This window comes from Tenrec ecaudatus, chromosome 3, assembly GCF_050624435.1.
Source record: "Tenrec ecaudatus isolate mTenEca1 chromosome 3, mTenEca1.hap1, whole genome shotgun sequence".
NCBI lineage: Eukaryota > Metazoa > Chordata > Mammalia > Afrosoricida > Tenrecidae > Tenrec > Tenrec ecaudatus.
Window position 1 is genome coordinate 92,648,753 of NC_134532.1, and position 23,805 is coordinate 92,672,557.

Genomic DNA, 23,805 nt, shown 5'->3' on the forward strand with positions numbered 1-23,805 from the left:
GCAAATTTCAATGGACATTCATACTCAGGGTAAGCGGACATACAAAGCACGTGTGTGTGTAGGTGGATTAAGGGATGGGAGCTCAGGCAGAGAGTACTTGGTTGCAGCTGCAGTTGCTGTAGGTAGGGTCTGTGGAGGAGTTTCCCACAGGAGAAACATGGCTCGGTTCTCTGCCATCCTCCAACTGCTGCTCTGTTTGAGCTCCTTGCTGTAGAAATGATGCCAATTCATTCCAGTGAAGGTCGTTCTCTTTTTCACTCAGCAAACCTGATGCCTTTTCCCAGGAATTGCTCCCTTATGACAACATGTCCAAAGTATGCAAGACAGAATCTGGACATCCTTGCTTCTAAGGAGTATTCCAGCTGTGCTTCTTCCAATATAGACGTGTTCTTTATTTTGGCAGGTGTCGTGGCACTAATTTCTTTTGTAAGAATTAATACCAGACTAGTTGCAAAGAGTTGGAGATTAAAGATATCCCAAATGTCCAACTCTTCCAAGAAGTTATTCTACTCCATTTTTCCTCCGTTCCTCCCTTGAGTATATTCCCTCATCTCCCTGGGTTCTGCCACTGACTAGAACACAGGCCGCCTCCTCTCTTCTAGCCATTAACCCATTCCATATTTGAACTGAGAGAAGGCTTTCCCCTTGCTCTGAGTCTCTCTTGAGAAATAAGCATAGATTTTTTTCTTCTGCATAATTATTATTTTACCTTCAATGATTATTTCTCCTTCCTTCCATTTGTCATTTATTGATACTGATATTTTTACACTTTGGGAAAGGACATCAGGTTGAGAGGCTGTGTCAGTTCTGATTGCTGATAGCAAGACCAATAGCTCAAGGGAGCATTCCAACATGTCCACTTGCTGGCTCCAGTCACATTCTGATCCAGAACACCATTCTTCTGATAGGCCTCAACATGCCCTACTCAAATTAATTAGTGTTTTCCATAGGTCTTTGCCCCACACAGGTGTTACTTTAATTGTCCAGTTTCCCATTGCCCATTTTCTTGACGATATAACCAGGCCACTGGCCACTGCTCCCAAATCAGTAAAAATCCAAACACATGGACTCTCACCATGTCCAATTCTTCCATCATAGCTAGGAAAACGGCATGTTGTTCAATGCATTGAGCTGACCTGTTCTCACCTTCTTTGCTTACAATCTTTGCATTTGATGATCTTAATGCACTAGCTTTTGCATCAGACCGTTGTCCACATGACATGGGACTGCCATGCTAAACAAAGCAACATTCTGCTGATCAATAGAACGTTGTTCACAGGGTATTTCTATGTGACTATAGGCTCTGGCCGCTTCTCAGCTGGTTCTAGCATAGGACCTACACTGAAAAGGGGTGCAGTGGGGCCAGTCTGCATTTCTATGGCAGCTCATTCTCACATGAACAGTTTCCATTTTATTATGAAATTATTTTGAGCACTTCCTTCTTATTTGAGTGTTTCTCTGACATCACTCAAGACATTATGAATATCTGAGTTCTCATGATGATTTTATGTCCTTCTCTCATTGAGGCAATATCGATGAATGCACAGTAGCGGGGAAATAATTGTCTTTCAGATGATGTGAAGCTTCTGGAAACTTCCTAGTCCAGAATCCCAACCATAATATTTAGGGAAGTGTTCTCATATTTTTGACAAAGGCTCCAGTCTGCATAAGCACATGCGGCAAAGAGGATGCCAAACTCAGGTCTGGATGTAGATCCTAAGAGCTAAAAGAAAGAGACTGAGCCTGCTGTCTTTAACTCAGGCAGAGTGTGCTGTGTCTCAGACCCCCATTCAAAAGCAGTTTTCTTTTAAGATCTGTAAGATCTTTCTTATAGGTTCTAGAAATATCCTGAAGTATGTAATATGAATGAGTTCAGCAAAATCCAAATAGACCAACCAAATGCTGGACCTCCTGTTTAGTCTTGGGCATAGGTAGTGACTATAACTTGTCCTTGGCTGCCTGAAGAATGTCACAAGTGGCTACTGCCATAGAAATGTAGAGCGGGACCCAAGTTAATCCCAAGGATTTCCTAGTTTGGGGACAGACCTGAATTTTTCTGGATTTGTAAACCAGCCTCGATTGGTCACGGGAGTCACCACTGTTTTCAAATTTGCCCTAGCTAGTTGTTTTGTGTTTTATATTAATGTAATATCACAAATATAATGTATCACTACACTTGCCATCTACACCAAGTCTAAGTCTCTGGGAACCAAATTATGATGCAGGCTGAAAACATAAAATAACCCTCAACCAATGTGGACAAAGTATACCGTGATCTCTCCCACATGAAAACAAATCGTGGCTACCTCTTCTGAGCTTGGGAGGGAGACAAAGACATTTGAAAATCATTCACAAAGTACCAGTCTCTTTCAGCCTTCTGAATTTTATGCAATGTCAATACCATTTCTAGAACCAGTGAAGTGACAGATGGGACTGCATTATTTAAGTTCAATAATCTACTTTCAATAGCCATGAACCATGTGCCTTTGTCGGAGGCTATACAAGAGAGTTATACAACAATGGGGGGGGGTGCACCAATTCTCCAGCCTGTAGCAAGTTCTTAATCAAAGAAATATTCTTTTTTTGTCCATCATATACTATTCAGATGGACAATCTGGATGGGTTCAGGAAATTGTAATGGTTCCCATTTAGCATGTCAAATCAATACTGATCTAAGGACAGACTTACACACCTTCAATTTTATATCAGAGAGTGTTTCTTCAATTATGCATAATATACACACCAATAATATACTCAGGTAAGGGAAAGGCAAGTACTTCATACAAGATCCTATTAAATTTTCCAAACTCACGACCATTGAGTCAATTGCAACTCATAACAACCTTATAGAAGAGTGGTTCTCAACTTTCCAAATGCCACAACCATTCAATACAATTCCCCATTTTGTGGTGACCTCCCAACCATAAAATTATTTTTGTTGCTGCTTCATCACTGTAATTTTGTTACTGTTATGAATCGGGCGACCCTGTGAAGGGACATGGATATGGTAGAACTGTCCTTGTAGGTTTCTGACACTATTATTCTTTGAGAGTAGAATGCCTTGTCTTTCCCCTATAGAACAGCTGGTGGTATAGAATTACTAACCTTGTCAGAATTTTGTGTTTAGCAACCCAATGAAAAACCACTTGTTAAAGAAACCACTATGGCTTATTTAAGCCTAACTTTAGGATCATTCAATATTTTATTGGCAGGTTTTAAGGTTGCAGTACATTAGGCTCCTGCATCCATGATCCTCAAAAAGTCTCTTCTCCACCTCCAGGCCATTTTATCCACAAGTCTACATCTGACCCCCGATGGGGGTTCTATCAGAAACCCTGCCATTCTCAATTCTTATCTTCGTCTACTCACAAGGTCGCAGATAGACAGTCCCATCATGAATGCCTCCCAGCGGGGGTGAATAGAGTAAACTTGCTTAGGCCATCTTATCATTGAAGGACCATCAGAAATTTCCAATCCAACTTCCTGTAGACCTGTACTAGAACCTTGCTTAAACCCCGGATCCACTATATCCATCCCATTTCTTAATAACTTTCTAAAAGTCTCTTTTCCACTGTGATAAGATCTTTCCCAGTTGACCCTTCTTATTCTACTATCAATAAATCTTATGTTTCTTGCATCAATAAAACAAATGTGACACTCTTTCACTGTTGCTTCCCCCCCCTTTTTTTGCATTTGTAAGCTTACATGAATGCCATGTCATAGAAGGTCCTTCCTTGATTACTATGTAATGCCATGACCTAATGAATATCTCAATCATCATAAAGCATTTATAAAAGTGTTTCCACAAAAAACACATTAATGACTTTTTCTGGGCTGTCCCAGTGAGTACTTAAGAAGAAAAGGGGAAGTTATCCTTCTCAGGGCACACAAGTCACACAGCATTTTTTTCTAGTCCACCAAGCTTGCTGTCCCCTCAGTGGTAACTTTCCGTGTGTTTAAATCTAGTATTATAGTTCATGCCTGTTCTTTAGTGAGCTGTGGGTCTTGAATCAACCCAAACATAATCTTCCATTCTTTTTGCTTCTCCAAAACTCAGTTAGGAAATAGAGGTATGCCTTTCCTGGTGAAGTGATGCATTATGGGTAGCAGAAGGGAGGATAAATGGTGCAGTAGAGGAATAATACATACTTTAGAAGGGTAGAGAGAGCAGATGAGTGTAATAAGATATAGGGGAAAAATAAAAGCAACTGAAGGGAAAGTAATAGAGGAAAGTGAAAAAAGTGAGATGAGGTAGTAGTAATTTGAGGATTTTAAAAAATAAATAATTTATTTTCTTCGTTGGAAAAGTAGAAAGATGAGATGATACTAGGTGAAAAAATATTATAAGATTAGTACAATCTTTTATTTTGAAGAAAATGAGCGGGGAAGAGAAAGACTAGAGGGGAAAATAACATAAAAGGAAGAGCTTCTGGCGTTTTTCTGTTTGGAGGCTAAGTCTTGCCGGTGTTAGTGTGTGGTGCAAGGAAGAGATAGGTGTTCACCCAGGAGGAGAGTGGAAAGCCTCTACGGGTTCAGGATGGGCCTGAAGCACAAAGGAAAGGCTCAGTTGAGCAGTTACAATTAGTAACACGGTCAGATGCTGCCAGAAGATGAACCATTCAGGTTGGAAGACACTCAAAATATGACTCAGAAAGAGTAGAGGAAACCAGAATGCTTTCTCAAGGCAGAGAAAATCAGAATGAGCAGATGTGGAGTAAGGCCTTTGAGATGCTAATTTGTTGATGGGATATGACTCAAAATGACAAGAAACAGCTGCAATAATCAAGTAATAATTGTAACTTGGAATATCTGGCCTCTGGAGGTAGGAAAATTTGACTACGTAAAGAAAAGAAAAACTCCTACAAGTGGAAATTGTAGGCCCCTGTGAGCCGAAGTCAGATGGCTAACTACGCTGCCAGAGCAACAGACTCAAGAGGAATGGCGTCACATTCGTTGTCAAAAGGGGCAGTCTCAGATCTCTCTTGGGATCTCTATCCCCAGTCATGGAAATCCAATCAATATAAATATTATTCCAATTTATGCAACAACCATTAAAGGTAAAAAAGCAGAAATTAATGTTTTAACATTTTTAAATATTTTATTATTATTTTAATATATCATTTTAGTTGGGGCTCTATATAGATTGTAACAATACGTACATCCATTTCATCAAACAGACACGTATAAATGTTGGTATTAACAATTTCAAAACATCATCTTTCTTCTTGAACCCTTTGTTATTAGCTAATGTTTACACATTCCCTTACCCATTTTAGCAACCTCTTGAACCCTTAATATATTATGTATTTTTATTATTATATATACATCTCACCCTGCCCATCCTAACCCTATACCTACTCTCCTGGTGTTTGTCCCTCTCTAGAGGGTTATTCACCATCATTGTTATATTTTCCCCTTTCCCTTCCCCTATCCTTTTGGAATCATTACTCCCATTACTGTTTCTGTTTCTGAGGGTTTTGTCTATCCTGAATTCCATATGTTGAAAGGTCTTGTCTGTACTGATGCATGTACATGGATCTAGCAGAATTTGCGAAGTAGGACCGAAGTCATGACAGTTGTGGGAGGAAAAAAAATAAAGAAGTGTGTGTTTCACTAGGGCTAAACTGCCACCTGGATATATGCTCTCTCCCATGCAGCCTCTCTGTGAAGGAATATCCAATTGTCCATAGATGGGCTCTGGGTCTCTACTCTGAAACCTCTTTTTCACCTCAATAAGGTTTATTTATGGATTTCTGATGCCTGTTCTCATCAACTTCTCATGATCATACAGGCTGATGTATTTCTTCCATGTGGGCTTTGTTGATTTCCTGCTAAATGGCCAGTTGTTTGCTTTCTAGCTGTTAAGACCCCAGATGAGATATCTTTCAACAGCCAGGTACCATCAGCTTTCTTCATCACATTTGTCAATGGACCCAGTTTGTCTTTGGTGATCATGTTGGTAAAGTGGGCATTTCCCAGTGCTACATTATTAGAACTGTGCTTTTATGTTGAGGAAAATTTAAATAGAGGAGCAAAGTCCATCCAATACCTCCATGTATTGCCATATAAATATATGCACATAGACAAGTACACCAGTTTGCTGCATTTATATATTTACCTATGTGCATACCTATGTTTGGACCTCTATAAGTAGTTTTGCTTCCTAGTTCTTTCCTCTATTTCCTTTTACTTTCCTCCTGCCCCACTAGCATACTCACCTCTCATATGCCTCTCAATAATATCCCTGTGCTAGATTACAGCTGTTCCAATATCAATAGGAATTCTACACCCACCTCGTCGTGGAGTTTAGATCCCTAGTTGTTCCCTTCTCTAGGATATGATTTGCTCACTGCTCCCTTCCCCCGCCTCCTCTTCCCCTAATTCCTCCAGGAACCCTTGGTCCTGTTACTTTCTCCTTGTGCTTCCTTCTCTTGTCTATCTTATATAGAAAGAATAAAAAGAACAAAGCCAAGATCAAAATGTTAAATTTTTACCAAAATCTTCACTCTGAAATGGATCAAACATGTAATCAAGATGTATGGATTATTTTGGGTGATTGGATTGCAAAACTTAGAAACAAAAAGGATGGGATAACAGTTAGAAAACATGATCTTAGTGATAGAAATAAAGCTGGTGATCACATGATCCACATGATAGAATTTTGCAAGACCAATGATTTATTTATAGCAAATACTTTTTTTCAACAATACAAACAGTGGATGTGCACATGGATTTCTCCAGATGGATAACACAGAAACTGTGGAACAAAGATTGGGTAACAGAACATCAATAGCTCATATGTCAGTTCAGGTTGGAACTGAAGAAATCTAAAAAGAGTCCACAAGAGTCAAACTATGAGTGTAAGTATACACCACCTAAATGTAAGCACATCTCAAGAATAGATTTGCTGCATTGAACACCAGTGACAGAAGGTCTAACATACATGAACAAAACAAAAGTTCGTTAGAAATAGAGGAAAGAAAGACAAAATCAGTCAGGCTATCAGAAGAGACTCTAAAACGTGCTTATAACTGTAGAGAAGTTATGGCAAGTGGAAGAAATTCTTAAATCAAAAGTGGAGTAGAAAAAAAGGGGAGGATCAAACTTCATTTGAGGAGAAGAATGACTGGGGCAAAAAAAAAAGAAAAGGTTTTGTGGACCTTCTGATCAGAGTGTGTCACTGGTGACATGCATCAAATGGGCCACAATGCCCATGGCATCGGGATGCATCCTGGGGACCCAGGCTGGGTGCTGTAGCATACCGGAACATTGAATCATGCCAGAAACTGCATCCGTGGAATCAGGTGTGGGAAATCCATTGGGTGACCTGGACTATATTTCAGACACACTAGACACCTTGGAGGCTGATGTCAAGGACTTAAGTCAGTTATACATAGTGTCTGAGGAAGTGGAAGACAGCTGTGCCAAGACTGTTGAACTGTTGGTGAGCAGACAATTATGGCCTTGCTACATCAATACCTTATATTCAGTATTAAGATATGTATTATTCCTTCATACCTGCTACTGACAGTCTCAGTGATTATTATTGAGCCATTTGCCCTGACAATTATTCCCTCTCTCAACAGAGCTTTAAATAATTAGTACTAAGTGCTAATCAAAGACAATATTAATAGAAGGTTATTATGCTCCAGAGGCATGATTGATATGACCACATACCATAAATTAACAAGGTGGCTGTGAAAGCGAAACCAAGGCAGAAAATAAATTAAAAACAAACAAGCAAATATAGATCCAGGAATGGATTTGAGGCTTGCACTAAATTCTACCTCCAACTTAAGAAAAATTAGTTCTTACTCACATCATGACCCTGCTCAATACTCAACCTCAGAAAGGAAATACAGAAGATATGGGTGTTACAGCAAAATGTGATGAAGGAATTCAATGGTGCCTGGCTAAAATAACATCTGGGCTTAAACGCTTGTCTCCAAACAAGTAGCCAGCTAAGTGTGATGTCAGCTAAGTCCACATGGAAGAAGCACGCTTACATCAGTCACTGAAGGATGGTAAATATTACAATATCTAGTAGAAGGAGGGAATAGTATCAGAACCTAAATTGTGAGAATTCATTTTGCAGAAGGCTATGAATGACAATGGGTGCTACATAGATCCACAAATGAGGGATGGGAGAAAAGTGGTTACTAAACAGAGTGCCTTGGAGACAAGAATACAGAAGATCAAAGACATAAAACTGACTTGAACAGTTAAAACTTTTGTCAGTTGATCTCCCCTTTGATGCACATTAGACATGATCTGGTTTTCAACATTTTCTATTTTTGGTTTTTGTTTATTCATATTGGCATTATCTCAGATGTGCTATGTCATTGAGGGTCACCCTCTTGAATCTGTGTTATATGTTTTTCTGTTTTTCAGTATATGAACTCCAGAGTTGTTGAACCTATAGGGACAACAAGTCGAATAAGGGTTTCAAGGGCTGGGAGATACAGTGGTGGTTGTGGGAGGTGCAGTGATAGGGAGCTAATATCAAGGAGTCAAGAAAGGAGAAGAATGTTTGGAAATTGATTGTGGTAGCAATTTTACAACACTGCTTGATGTGATTGAACTATGTAATGACATGAGATATGTATTAGCTCCCAATTAAAAAAAAAAGATTTAGTTTTAAAAACCCTACCGAATAGTTCTGCTCAGTTCTATGGGATCTTTATGAATCTGAATTTAATCCGTGATGCTGCAATAGTTCATATGATATTCACAGCAATCAAATTATACCTGTGGGGGGAAAAAACCTCTTGAGAAACTCAATATCCCCTCTGGCTATGAGCAAAGAGACAACTGATTGGTGGTGGTGCTCTTATATCAGTCAGGGACAGACCAACTTGAAGTCCTTTGTTCATCCTAGCTTGATGCCTGGATTGTGGCCAGAGCTCTTTCATGCCTAGGGCACATTTTGAAAAAAAAAGAAACTCAATATCATCAATCAGATGAAGTCCAGGGTCAAAGTTAAGAATAGCATATTAATTGCTCATATATATGTAAGCTGAAACTGAAATAGAAGAAAATTAAACTGAGTCTGTGAGAAATAAAGCATGACATTATGTATATCCCACCTACATTTAGGCATTTCTTAGGAATATATTTAACACCTTGAAAACTAATGGTCCAAATTCAGACAAGTTGTGTGGTAATATTAACAATATTATACAAGGAGGAAAAAATTTCAAAATGATTTCAGAAGAGCCTCTGAAAGTCGTTCTTGGGCATACAGAACATAAAGTAAATAAATTAGATAAAGATAATAAATTAGATAAAGTGAATAATGAAGATATTAAAGTAGATAAAGTCATGATGAGTGAAAGAACTGAACAGTCTATTTCAAAGAGGATCCCAAGAGAATAGCATCTTATAATAAAACTTGCAAACACCTGGGGTTAGAAACCAAAGGAAAGAACAGGTTTGACATTTCTCAAGCAGGAAGAACTAAAGGAAAAACAATCAGGCATCCATTTGCAGCATTAAAGGAATCTATAGAAGTGAACTAACTGACCCAGGGGACACATCACTGTACCGAAAACATTTAGTCAACATTCAACCTTTTCTGTAGGTACCCATGATTGAGAAGCAATGATATTGAAGACAGCAACTCAAGTTGCACTGAAGGCAGTAGTTGGAGATGGGGTGAGGGGATGTAGTTCTCTGTAATCATACTTCCCAATAATCTCTCATACATTGTATTAATGACATTAGGTTAAGAATCAATAAAATATTAAATTATATATGTATATATATATACATATGATTCTTCTATCTGCAACTCTGTAAGTCCCACAAAAATTCAGGTGACATTATGCAAAGAGGATATGTGTAATAGTAAGAGATGGAATTGGCAAGTTTTAGTAACCACCCAATTGGCTATAAGAATGCAACATCTCAGCAGGAAATGAGAGAAATCCCAAGATCACTGGAAGATAAATATCAAATACAGCACATTCAATATCTCTGTCTGAAATGGTGGAGTTTGAGACCAGAAACCAAAGTCTAAGGCAAGAAAAGCACTGGAAGAAACATAGAAGGACCCACTCTGTGAGACTCTGATGCAGAGCAGTGGACTGGCCACTTGGCTTGGGAAGCAGAGGTCAAAGGAGCAAGTTGTTGAGGAGCTGAGGACTGAGAGAACTTGACTGCTAGCTGAGGAGAGGAGTTACTCTAGACAATGACTGTATCTTCAAAGTTTTCCGAACCTGGCATGTGGTGACCATGTTATCTGTGAGTTCTGTGGGGCCATTGAAATGAATCACTGAACTCAGCATAGAATTAGAGTACCATGGGAGGAATGGCCAGTGTCCGACTACATAAAGAACGAGAATGGAGGCCATAGGGGATCTTGAGGTCAGGTATGGGCCCCAAGCTGTTTCTCAAACTATGAGACTGATCATTAATTAATATTTTAACTTAACTTATATATACTGAAAATAAGAAAATATATTAAAAAGTAACCTGTGGTTTATTAAAGCTGATTAAATGGATTAAGTTTTACTGTCATATATTTAATAATGAAAATGTTCATAACTCATTCTTGTTCTAGAAATCTTTGTGTAGTAAAATATTTTAAGTTGAAATAGACCTTCAATTAAAACAATATAATTAAAAATAGAAGTCTTGTACTATATGATAAATAATAACAATATATATATAGATATATGTCAAATGTGAACTAATTACAATGTACATAACTGGCATTATTTTCTGCTAATGTTGAGGTCCTGATTAGAGTGCCTATGTCATAGTTCTCTGTAGATATAATTACTATGCTGCGTCAGTCCCTATGGATGGTTGAGTTTCCAAAAGATGGCATTATACTAATGAAATCACATTTCCTAGCATATCTCACATATATTAGATTTTCTCTTTTTAATGGTGTATGCTTGAGGTAGGGTCACACTAAACGAGTCTGTAAACATTCATCATGTTAGTTCTCAATAAATTTAATAATTCAAAATGAAAAAGTCAGCATCAAAAGGACTGAACCATAGTGGGAAATTATTACACACTACCTAAAGCCAGAGGGGTATTCAAATTGTGGTCTTTTGTTTTACTCCACTTAATATTATCAGTGAATTTGCATTTATGAAATTGACTTTCTCTAATGTTACTATAAGTATTACATGAGGCACTATTTTAAAAGTAGTTCTCAGATCTTACCTCTGGAAGTCCTTATTCAGTGTGTTTGGAAGAGAAAATAGAGCTAAATTTTATAAGCATTCTTGTCAGTAGTCTTCAGACTACAGGAATAGATATAGAAGTACCTGAAGATTTGCTATGAGCTACATGGATATAAAGAGGATTAAGAGAATCAAATTACAGATCATCAATATTTTCTTTATACTTCTTTATAAGTTGAAAAGTCTCCATACAAATTTTCTCTCCCATCTCCCCTTAACAACAGTTGTATTAAATTTTTCTGAGAAAATATCTATCTTTCTTCTTGAATATTACCATGTGTATTCACTCATGTTATAAAATCTTCTAGCCTTTCATAAAGAGGAAGTTTCACTTATTATTATCTGTAAAGCTCCATTGATATTGTTCTGTTGTATTGTGTATGATTTTTAACTTTTTATTGTGAATTAGATGAAAGTACAAAGAGCAGATCTGTTTTCCATTCAACAATTAATATACATTTTGTTTCATATCATCCTACTAGATGCTTTAAAACCCCAAACAAATCCTGTAGACTCAAACCTGAATAAGAGTTTTATTAAGAATAAATCTCTCCCAGTGTCTGTTTTAGAATTCACAGAAAACAAACAGCACACTGAATTGTTCAAGCATCAATATGTCAGAAGCTATACAGGAAAAAATGCATTCATTTGATGTCTAATTTGTCTCACATTCAACAGGACCTAAACTGAAGTCCTGGCTGACCTTACTCCAAAATTCAGTACTTTTTCATTCCCATTAGCAACTCTACCATTTTTTATTACTCAGAAAAACACATAAACTTAACATTACCACTGAGTGTTCTTTCATTTTCATCACACGTCCATACATTAAAAAAAAACAACAACCATTTCCCTTCAAAATCTAAGCAGAACCCAACCACATACATTATCTTTACTTCTACCACACGGGTTCCTGTCACCATCGCTCCTTTTAAAGTATCACTGTTATAACCTCAATCAATCTCTCAGGTCTGTTATTGCTCCACCATAATTAATTAACTCTTGACAGACCAATAAAATAAATATTTTAACGGGTAGCATATTATATAACCGGCACATATTATGTGCCTCCTTTGATCAGAACCCTGCTATTTCACTCAGGGTAAAAGCCTTTAGTTATTTCTACAGTTCCAAAATCCACCTTGATCCTACTTTTTTCCTTCCCAAAGCTCACAGATTTCATTCTCTTCCTTGTTTACTAAATTAATGCAATAGGCTAAAACTAACATAAAATAGGTTGACTCTATATTTGTGAGAGAGAGAGAGAGAGAAGAGAGAAACCCCCGACACCGAAAATGTAGAGGACTCAAAGACAATCAGTTTTGTAGAGGGAGCAAATCTCTCAGAAATTCATGGAATTACAATTTTAACATTCACTCAGAAGCAGATTCAGCTTTAGAATGTTGGAAGAATGTGTTGAAATTGAGTTTCTTTCACTAAGTTTAGGCAGATGAGGTTTTGTAATTTGCACAGAATTTTAGGGGAACAAATTCCTATGAGATCTTCCAAATCCTAAGCCTAGCCCATATAGAAGTATAACAACCAATGTTGGATACCCTATGGTTCAAAGGAAAGAGCCCTGTGGAGCAGTGTTTGAGTGCTTGACTGCTAACCTATACATCATGGGTTCAAATCTTCCAGTCTTCCCATTGAAGAAGAATATGCCAGTCTGTATTGCATAAAGATTACAGTCTTAGTTGGCAATCTTATGAAGCAGTTCTCTTCTTTCCTGTGAGTCACAATCGACTCAATGAAAATTGGTTTGTTGTCATTTTTGAGGATTTAGAAACCCTAAACTAATAAATAACCAAATGTAAACTCTGTGTCCAGGTCTTGAAACGCATGTCAGAAATGAAAGCGGTAATAACATTAGCGACGCTTCCGCCACCCAGCACATGCAGGGTTCTTCCCTCAACCAAGAGACGATTTCTTTTTCCTTGGGTTTATTTTAATTTATTTTATTTCATTTCAATTTTCATTTGGTATACAATTATCACAAGTGGACCACATTTATTTATTTATTACCATAATTAATATTCTCAAAAGGAAGGAGATGACTTTATCCAAATGGTAGAATCTTAATTTTTTCAAAACTTGGAAAGCAAGCATAAACTTTGAACATAACATCTTATAGAGCTATTATATAAACAAATATATTTTCTAATTAATGGAAGCAGTACTCATTTTGTGATACACATTTTCACATTTTTAACTTATGTTGTAAATATTCATTTGTGTTAGTTTTAATTCCACAAGGGAGGCTATGAATGTTGACATGAAAATATATATAAGTATGTATGAATATAAACATGCAACATAATGTGTATGCATTCCTATTACTGTGTATATACATTTATATTTCTGTGGTAGAAAGGCATACATTTGCTACCTTTATTTTAACATTTCTAGAGTAATTTGAATGGTAACTGGATAGAAATAAGAAAGTGCTATGTTTCTTGGTCAAGAAAAGAAATGTATATATACATGTCATGTTGGCTTCATGTTATGATAGACTTGGTGTGTATATGTGGTCAAAATTGTGCAACATTACTGTACAACTAAGTGTCAGAAGTAATATATGTGTGGTAGGACCTGTAATATCTCTTTTCCACCTTTAGAACTGAAATATGATCAGACCTGGCTCACTCTCTGTGGAATTCCAGATGTTCATAGAGCCAGTATTCGGTGTCACCCTCTTAATCACCTTTCAAGAGAGAAGAGTCAAAGACTGTTCCCTTCAGGTGATGGCTGTCACCAAGAGTTCGTTTCTCATTTAAGAAATCTGGTGTTTCTGAATGGATGAAAGCATGCCCCTTGTTTGCATGACATTAAAATCTTATGCAGTGTCACCCACTTAAAAAACGGACATTTGAGAGCTTATGATACTATATTGAAACAGATTTCATATTTGACTAAACTGTTAAAATGTTATTTATTAACATTTTATAATATAAAGTTACACTGTGGCAACAATTTATACTTTATATGCTATGAAGTGCCTATGATTTACAGAGGGTGGGTAAGAATAAATTTATACTGTGATCTGATAACTGGTCAAACAAGATGTCAAATGAATTTATTGATCAAGTTAAAGGAGACTTTGTAGGGAGAAATCATGGTTTTGATTTTGTGTTATACATCAAATAGACCAAAATGTATAAATAAAATCTCACTAAGAAAATTTGAACTAGGTCTTACATGCATACTTATATTCTGATATTTAGGTATAAATTGTGAAATTAAGTACATTGTAAGCTAACACTTCTCAGAGGAAAATCCTAGTACCAAGTTAAGAACAATTAGTTCTTACATCCTGGCCCTGCCCAATACTGACCTTCAGGAAGGGAACACAAAAGATACAATGCAATAGCAAAATGTGTTGAAGAATGTAGATGGTGCCCAGCTATCAGATAAAATAGCATCTGGGGTCTTAAAGTCTTTTCTCCAAAAAAGCTGCCATCTAAAAAGACTTCAACTAAGTCTACATGGAAAAAAGACACCATGATCACTCACGGAAGGATTGGAATCCATATAATTTGAAGTCACAGGAGGGATCAGTATTAGAGGCTAAATTCTGAGAACCCGGTCTGCAGAAGGTGATGGATGACATCGGGAGCCCAAGAGCCATTAGAAGAACAACATGGGAATTAAGCTCCTAGAGAACTCCCCCTATCTAAAATTGAGGGATGAGATAAAGCTGGTCACTAAAGAGAGTGTTTGGGAAAGAGGAGGATAGAGGATCCAAGGCATAAATCTGACCTGAACAGTTAAACCTTTGTCAGTAGATCCTCCTCCATATGATGCAGGCTGAACCTGATCTGGGTTCCAAAATGTTCTGCATTTTTCTTTGTATTGTTCTGGTTTGGTTTTGTTTGCTCATATTATAGTGTATCTCAGAGGTGTTGTGTTAATGGAGGTTACTCTCTTGAAGTTGAGTTATCTGCCTTTCCATGTTTCAGTATGTGAAGCCCAGGATTGATGAACCTATGAGGAGAGCAAGTAGAATAAGGGGTGCAGGGGTAGGGGTAGGAGGTACAGTGGTGGGGGTGGTGGTGGTGGTGGTGGTGTAAAGCGGAGATGACAAGGAGTTCATGTAGAAAAAGTTTGCTTGGAAACTGTGGTAATAATTGTACAATTCCAATAGACATGATTGAAATATGGAAAGATATGATACATGTAGTATTTCCAAAATTTAAAAAAGAGTTAGAAAATATGGATAGTATACTTGGAGAAAAAAAAATATATTTGTTGCAAAATTGGAAAGTTACTGAACTATGCATATATATGACTCATAAGGAGATAACATAATTTTGGACTGTTACAACTGAAAGACAATTTCTTGAGAAATTGAAGCTTAGTAGAAAAGATGAGATGAAAAAATGGTATAATAAAGCCAAGCAGTTACAAATAATAGAGACGAGGCTAATAATATGATTCTGAGGGAGAAAGTTGAGACTATGCTCCAATGAGGTTTATGGCCTTGGACACCATATAAAGGGTCCCTTGTAGTTGAAATTGAATCAGTGCAATGGATTATGTAAAGTGTTTTTTTTTCAATGCCTTTGAGTTGATTCCAGCAAAGAGTGATACTATATATATCAGAATGAAAACCTGCCCTGTCCTGCACAATTCTAAGAATTATTGCGTTTGAACCCATTGTTACAACTACTTTATTTTGCCATCTCCCTGAGCATATTTTTCCATCTCACTGAGCATCTTCCTTTGCTGCCCTTCTATTCTACTAAGCAGGATGTCCTTTTGCAGGGGCATATCTCCCCTGATGACAAGTTCAAAGTATATGAGATAAAATCCCACCGTCCCCAATTCTAAGGAGCATTGTGGCTGTATTTCTTGCCAGAGAGAATTGTTTGTTCTTTTAAAATGGTATTTTCAATGTTCTTCAAAAACTTAATATTTCAAATGTGTTCATTCTTCTTCAGTTTCCTTATACATTGCTCAATTTTGATACCCTTGTGAAGTGATTGAAAATACCATGGCTTGAATGAGGCGCCCTTAGTCATCAAATTGAGACCCTCGCTCTTCTGTATTTTAAAGAGGTCTTTTAAAATGGATTGTATTAGTCGGCGTGGACCAAAGAAACAATTCACAGACACTCATGTGTGTATAAGAAAGAGCTGTATATACAAGAGCAGTTGAATATTGAACAATATCCCATACCCAGTCCAGTCCATGAGTCCAATATTAGCCCATATGTCCAATATCAACATATAAAGTCATCTTAACACCCACAAAACACATGCAATGATGCCAAATACAGGACGATCATAGGCCAGTGGGTATAAATTCTTTGGATCCAGCAGTGATGTAAGCATCTCAGCTCTGGCAGGAGTCTCCATGTGGCTTCTCCAGTTCCCAGGGCATGGGGTTTGTGAGCATAATGCTACAGGTCTTGTCAGTAGCGCGTCTCTCAGGGAGTGAACACAGAGAAAGAATCTCTCCTACATCCAAGATGGAAAACAGGATTTCCCAGAATTCTCAGGAAAAGGTCATGCCCACACAAAACCCTCATTGGCTATGATCTGATTGACAGACTAGACTCCACCCTTCACTCTTCATCCTTTCCTGTCAAAAATTGACACCAGATTATATAACTACCACACAGACTTACCTAATGCAATGCATGCTTTGATTTCTTGATTTTTGCTCCCATAATCATTGGTTGTGGACCCAAATAAGATAAAAGAGGTTGAAAGCCAACTAAATGAGATTAGTGTGCCTGTATGAGAAATAGTGTGGTTAATTTGATCATCAATTGTGCCTTTGTTAAATTCTTGAACAAAAGGCAACGATGTTCAAGTAGTAATTTATGAAAAATATAATTCAGAGAGATGTGCATTGTACATTGCAAAGAGTAATAATGCTATTTATGGTACATTATACTCAATTTTTGGTAAGAATAACCATGGAGAGTTAGTATAGTTTGAAGATTTCATTGTGTAGTATCCAAGAAAAACATGAATATTTTGCTTAAATCATACCTTCCTTATCTTAAATAAACAAAATCACCATGTATTACAATGAAAAAGTATCTTATAGACTGGAACAAAATGTTTCCTTTATTCTTAAGTTAAAAAAAAGAACCTTTATTTATTAAAAGTGTTCCTACAAATTAATATTTAAAAGGTAAATAAAAACAGAGGGAAAAATAAGACTAACTCATTCACAGATGTAAAAACAAAAGTGGTCAGTTAACATGGAAACTACATCTAATTTACTTAATAATGTTATTTTCATTAAACTGGAAAAAATAAGTTATTCATATTTATCTTTGGCAAAAGTGTATAAAATGGGCATTTGTGTACAAAACTGGAAGGGGTAAAACTTGTATTGTCTTTTACATATTACTTAAAATATACTATTTTTATAAAGCCCTTTCACCTAAAATATTTACTATTATGTAAAGAAATTCCACAAGTGCAAAATAATTTATATATAAGAATAAGCATGATAGTGGAATAAGAGGAAAGGAAAAGGAAATAGAAAAAAAGCCAGGTGACAAAGGGTATTTATAAAGATCTAAAGACTAGAATGTACATATGTAAATATATATAACAGTGTGGGGAAATATATGTGCATATATTTATAGGTTTAGTATTAAGGCAGCAGATGGACATCGGGCCTCCACTCAAGCACTTACTCAATGCAGAACAAGTTGTTCTATTAAATTGGAATTCCAGGATGCACACCTTCCCGACATGATAGCTGAAAAAAAGGTGTACATAAGCAAATGTAGTGAAGAAAGGTAATGGTGCCTGGCTATCAAAAGATATAGCGTTTGGGATCTTAAAGGCTTGAAGGTAAACAAGTGGCCATCTGGCTGAGAAGCATCAAAGCCCACATGGAAGAAGCACACCAGCCTATCTGAACACAGGGTGTAGAAGGGACTAGTTATCAAACATCAGAGAACTAAAAATAATATCAGTGCGTGCCCACCTTCCTGATACAAGCATTGAAGACAAACATGTGCATAAGCAAATGTGCTGAAGAAAGTTGATGGTGTCCGGCTATCAAAAGATACAGTGTCTGGGGTCTTAAAGGCTTGATGATAAACAAGTGGCCATCTAGTTCAGAAGCAACAAAGCCCACATGGACGAAACACACCAGCCTGTGTGACCACAAGCTGTCAAAGGGATCAGGTATCAAGCATCAAGGAACAAAAAATCATATCACTGTAAATGTGGGTGAGTGCAGAGTGGAGACTCAAGGCCCATTGGTAACCAACTGGACACCCCCTTACTGAAGGGTTGTGGGGAAGAGATGAGCCACTCAGGGTGCAGGGTAGCAACGATGCAACATATAACTTTCCTCTAATTCTTAAATGCTTCCTCCCCCACTATCATGGTCCCAATTCTACCTTACAAATCTGGATAGATCAGAGGATGTACATCGGTACAGATAGCAACTGGAAACACAGGGAATCCAGGACAGATGACTCCTTAAGGACTAGTGGTGAGAGTGGTGATGCCTGGAGGGTGGAGGGAATGTGGGGTAGAAAGGGGCAACTGATTACAAGAGTCTACGTATAGCCTCCTCTCTGGGGGATGGACAGCAGCGAAGAGGGTGGAGGGAGACGTCGGACAGTGTAACATGACAAAATAATAATTTATGAATTATGAAGGGTTCATGAGGTAGGAAGGAATGGGGAGGGAGGGCGAAATGAGCAGCCAATATTAAGGGCTCAAGTGGAAAGCAAACATTTTGAGAATGATGATGGCAACAAATGTACATACGTGCCTGACACAATGGATGGATGGATGGATTGTGATAAGAATTGTATGAACCACCAATAAAATGATTTTTTAAAAAAGAATGTGACACTCTTATTCTGGAATTCTACTCAGCAGTTATAAGGAATTAGGTAGCTCTATAACCTTCTCTATGGAAAATGCACTATTACTAAAATTAAAGAAGAGAATATTGATATGATGTTATTATATCTACAGCTTCCTTCTCTATTTAACTCTTGATGGACATTTGGATTTTCCAGGTTGGAGTTATTACAAACAGATGTGTTCTGTACAACTCTATGTAAATATCATAAAAAATATATGCAAGAGTTTCTGTAGAGTGTGAACAGAGAGAATTGCTCAATTACATAGTAAATATCACGTTGACGCTGCATTTCTGACTCATAACTGTCATATAGACAGAGAACTTCCCCAGGGAAGCATCTTGTAAAATGTAAAATGTCTGATATTTTGAAACTACCAAAAAGCCAACAAATCGACTTACTAAAGGTCTCTTTGATTCTGTCAGAAGTCATTAAATCCCTAGGAAGTGAAGGAAAAGACATCACTCATGGAAATAGCTCAGTCCAAATTTGTACATTTTCTTTTGCCAGTTCCTTGAGTCATAATTACAAAAGATGATGCAAAAGGTACTAGGTAAAAACTGTGCAGATGATGGATTTTATTACAGAAGAAGAGCTCTGTTCTTGTAATTACTGAATCTTGTTCAACAAGATACAAGAATGCCTGTCCTTTTTCTCAGAGGGAGATACTATTTATATTTTCCAAGGAGGTCAGCTGTATAGACATTAATTATGATATAGTTCAAATCCAAGGCAGCTGAGTCTTTCTATTTGTATAATGTGCAAAAATATCAGCAACCAGTAGAGGATTATTAAACATGGCACAAACCAGAGTCTGTCACTTAAGTACATTAGTAAGCTATATGAATCTGCATTGTATCATGGCTACACTAGGAATACTCATAGCGGAACTTGGAGTGTTCTATGGAGTTTCAATGTCACAGAGAAGGAGAAAAGATAATGTAAGATAGAGGGATCACTCAACAAAGTTTTTCTAGTACCATTACTATTGCTGTTAGTTGGTGTACAGTTAACTCCAACCCATGGTAAGCCATGTGTTCAGAGTAGAACTGCCCAATAGGGTTTTAAGGCTCCTTTGAATGAAAGCCACTAGGTCTGCCCTCCTTGACTGTTTGTGAGAGTATGAAAGTACAACCTTCACATTAATATCTATTATACCGAGGGCGGGGAGCAAATGTTCATTAAAAACAAAACAAAAATCCCTCCAAACTCTTTACCATCAGACACTCCTGATTTGTATTCATAGCAACAGTAGTATCAAACTGCCTCTGTGGGTTTCTGAGACTCTAAGTCTTTATGGGATATGAAAGCTTCCTCTTTCTCCCAGAGTGGCTGGGGATTTTGAAATGCTGGCTTTGTTATTAGAAGCCCAACACATAGCCCACTACACACTAGGGCTCCTAATCTTTATTATGTGCTGAAATATTTGAGCTTAGTGTCCAGAGTCTGAGTCATAAATACATTCATAGCTGCTCATCCAAACAAGCTTCAAAGGCTCAAAATTGCCAAAATGTATTATTATTTAATTAGTAGTTTGAAATGACTACTACTGAACAATGGTAGAATATGACTCATAGTCCCAGAAATTAAAATATATTATGAAGTTCCATGAGTTCATTAACTTCATGATTTCACTTGGAATGATGATGTAATCATGAGGGAGTGGGGAATGAAGAATTGGGAATAGATAGGCTGATAAAAACAAAACAAATAAGCAAAGTGGGTTCTGGCTCAAGATGCCCAACTGATCCCATGGAGTGTGAGCCCTCTCCATGAGCCAGAAGGAAGACATCAGGTAAAAGAAAAGAGGGCAAGAGCAATCACAGAGGGCAGCTCAATAGAGAAATAATCTGAGCCCTGAAGTTCAGAGATGATGGCAGCAGGAGACAGTAAGAAGAAAGGGGAAACACCTAGCCTTCCTCCCACCAAACTTGGCAGCTGATGTCAAGGAGGACTTAAGAGGTCTCTTCATTTTCCAGTAGGGGTGTACTACATACATGTAGCCTCTAGATTACTTCCTTATTCCTTGGCTGGCAAGTGGTTCCCCAACTGGCAAACAAACACCCCTTGTCCTGGGTTTGGAGGGCTCCCATAAACAAATGATGTCAGGGCAGAAGTGCTGGCTGACCAGAGCACCCCACCCAAGCAGGGCTCCCTCCCTCAGACAGCACCCAGTTAGACCACCTCAGGTCATCCAGCGCCACTGCTCTTGCCTTCTAAGAGGTAGGCACTCACCTTTCCCCTAGCACATTCCAAAGGACTCCGACCTTTGAGCAACTCACACCTACTTAGTGCACTAAGTGCGGTTACTGGGAAGGCCCTCTCTGGTCACAGTGATTTCTTCCTTAAAAGGAGTTTCACTTGAACCTCTTTTTGTGATGGCCAATTTAAGAGAACAGCGTGTGGCTATGAAATTTTGTTTCCTGCTCAGGAAAATTGGCACGGAAACTGTTGTGATGTTGAACACAGCTTACAAGGGCAGCACTATGGGAAAAACTCAAGTATACTAGTGGTTTTCCCTTTTCAAAAAAGTTGAAATATTGATTAATGACAAACGTCGATCTGTACATCTGTCAGATTCCTGAATGGGTGAAACTGTTGGCAAACTTCACGCACTTGAGCTCAAAGAATGATGAGGGACAATTGCAGAGAGGGGAAGTCATCCGGGCAATCAGGAGCTCAGGTCATCAAATTTTAACCAAAGATTTGGGAGTGAGATGGGTTGCTGCAAAATTTGTGCTCAGGTTCTGCCTGATCAGGAAAAAGTGTGTTGACTGAAAGAACAGCTCTGTGAGATAGACTTTTTTTCCCCAGGCCATTACGTGTGATGAGGCACGGTGCCATTCCTATGACCCTGAAAGAAAACATTAATAGAGCCAGTAGAAGACACCTTCATTACTTCACCACCCCCAAAAAAAGCTTGTCGAGTGAAGTCAAAGATCAAGTCAATGTTCATTTACTTTGGGGCTGTGAGAGGGACAGTGCATTTGGAGTTCATTCCACCAGGTGAGACTGTTAATAAAGCTTTCTATTTAAAGGTTCTGAAAAGATTGCACAACCATGTGGAACAACAACAAAAAAGGCCTGACCTGTGGCAGACATCTTTTAGCTTCTGCAAATGAAGACAGACAGGAAAGGACAGCGATTTGACAACGGAGAGGAGGTGAAGAAATTAAAAAAAAAAAGGGTGGTGCCATCAGCCATCCAAACAGATGAGGTTGAAAACGTTTCCAAGAAGGGAATCACAGATTTGACCAATGTATTAAGTATAATGGAGAGTACTTTGAAGGTGAGAAGGCTGTTTTGTAAAAATAATTAAATACATAGATTTGAAGAAAATTCTCTTTTTTTGAGGGGATACCCTGCATATTCCTTCAGCTACAATAAGCCCCACTCTACCTCCCAAATGAGAAGCTCTCTGCCTCTTGGTACTGCAGACCCAGTAGACCCCTTGCCTTCAGCCCAGATTCGACAAAATCCTAACCCTGCAGGCCAAACACTATGGGAAAAACCACTCAGTTCTGGGCACTGGTTCCAGTTGTTCAAGTGGCCGCTGCCCTGAACATTCTTGAACTCTCCCAGGACAGAGTTTAGCTGTCAGCTATTTTTCTTTTTCTTTTCCTTTTCCTGCCCTTCTCTGTCTTGTGCTTATTTTTTATCATTTCTTTGCACTCAGTCCAATCCATTCTTTCGTACCTTTTAATAAAAATATGTTTCTACCATTTCTAATACCCTTAAGTCAGCAGCAGGCTCAAATGCTAGTTCACACCTCATTTAGACCACCCAGGTCAGTCAAATCAATGCCCCTCTCTCTCGGACAGGTCGTGCCTCATGTCCCACGGAGCCATCCCAATAAAAGGTGCTGGCCCTGCTACCTCCTCCTGGGTCCCTTCTGTGTCCACTGCCTCTTGAGAGGCACGAGCCCCACCGTCACCACTTCCACACAACTCTGCCCTCGTGAGGCCACTTGCCCTCCCAAACTATAATATATCCAGTCTCTTTTCCCCCACAGCCCCACTCAGCCCAATGGCCTATAATGTGGAGCGCACCTAAACCTATGCCAGCCAGTCCTCGGACCCAAAGTAGCAGAATTAACCACTTCTAAGCACTACTTCTGATTGCCCAACTGGTCTCTGCCCTGCCTCTTCAACTTTGCCAAGGCAGAATTTAGGTCCCTAGTTTTTCTTCTTTCTTTTTCCTCTTCTTTAAAACAAAAATCTTGAATAATCCTAATTCCCTTTTAATCTGTACTATATTTTTCTTTCACTATTTTTCACAAAAATATTTTTCAACACTTCTGCCATCCTCAAGTTCAAAATGCAACTGTCGTGCACACAGCATCTCATTTAGACTATATTTGGCCACCCCAGGCAGTTAGGGCAATAGCCTATCCCCTGAGACTTCTTCCCCCTCTTTCCTCCCCCATGGGGTCACCAATAAGAGGTACACAACTCTCTACCTCCTCCCTGACCCCTCTTAGAGATCCCTGCCTCTTCAATGGTGACACTTCTCCATATCCACTCATCCCATTTTACCCCCAGGTCTTCAGGCCACTGTCTAGCCAAAATAGATTCTAGTTACTGATGCGCAGGCCCTAATTACAGCTGCTCAACTTATCAATTTCTATCCTGAAGCTCAACAAATGGAATGAGAAGTTGAATTATATGAAGAAGAAGGATTACAAGAAGGTTCATTATCAACTTGTGAAATGCAGATGGCACAAGCTTGCTCTCTGATAGCCAAGAAAATGTGAGC

At 38.2% G+C, this 23,805-nt stretch overlaps 1 non-coding gene across 1 annotated transcript; it reads left to right on the top strand.

Moving 5' to 3' along the window:
• Window positions 1-8,784: 8,784 nt before the first annotated feature.
• LOC142444215 (small nucleolar RNA SNORA48) lies at window positions 8,785-8,927 on the top strand. Its single transcript, XR_012783867.1, has one exon. It is a non-coding gene; the product is annotated as a small nucleolar RNA SNORA48 (small nucleolar RNA).
• The last annotated feature ends 14,878 nt before the right edge of the window (window positions 8,928-23,805 follow it).